The sequence below is a fragment of the Arachis ipaensis genome, chromosome B08 (genome assembly GCF_000816755.2).
Source record: "Arachis ipaensis cultivar K30076 chromosome B08, Araip1.1, whole genome shotgun sequence".
NCBI classification, from domain to species: Eukaryota; Viridiplantae; Streptophyta; class Magnoliopsida; order Fabales; family Fabaceae; genus Arachis; species Arachis ipaensis.
Genome location: NC_029792.2, coordinates 122,090,087 through 122,090,959, shown reverse-complemented (window position 1 = coordinate 122,090,959; position 873 = coordinate 122,090,087).

Genomic DNA, 873 nt, shown 5'->3' with positions numbered 1-873 from the left:
AGTAAGTAATTTAGTTTTTTTTTTTTAAATTAAAAAACTAGAAATATAAATTTTAGAAAGTGGACATATAGTTCCAACTTCCAATTCCTATACATGCCCTTATATGAGGTTTTTTTTTGTCTACGGTATCTCCTAACTCGACAGATTAAGGACTAATTCGTTACGGATCTAAACTTCATTTAAGAGTTTGTCGCTAGCGAATGAATTACTGTATGCATAAGGCGGAATTTAAATTTCCGACACTTGTTTAAGTGGACGAATAAACTCACCAATCGACCAACTCAAATTAGTTTATACTATTAATAAGAATCTTTACTATTCTTGGTGATAAAAATCCATGGACAAAAAACACAAATTTTTGTTTATTGTGCCTATAGAATTGAACAAATGACTTTTAGGCAGCAATGATAATTATTCTAATGGCATCTCTTATCTCTACCTTTCTTTTTTTTTTCTTTCTTTATTTATTTTTTTCAGTTCAACTTTATACTCTCGAGGCATTTGAGTCCATTGCATATTTGATTAGTGGATCATAAAGTGAAAGCCGAAGGAACTTTGTGGGGGTAATTTAAGGGTACCAAAATCCATGGACCAATTTGTAGAATATATACAATATATTTGGTGACACCTTCAAAATCGTTATTCAATTGAAAACTATCTTACCATATAGTTTTTGTTCCCCCATTTTATTAAATCTCAACCAGTCATTGTTTGACATTTTTATTTGCTTTATATAGTTTTCATGTATTCTTTCGCTCTTCTGTATTTTCAGATTATTTTGAAAAATGAAAAGTAATAAAATAAAGTTTAGTACATTGAAATTCCAAAAGGTATGTAAGTCTTTTTGAAAGGTCTGAGTCCTTCCAAGTATAA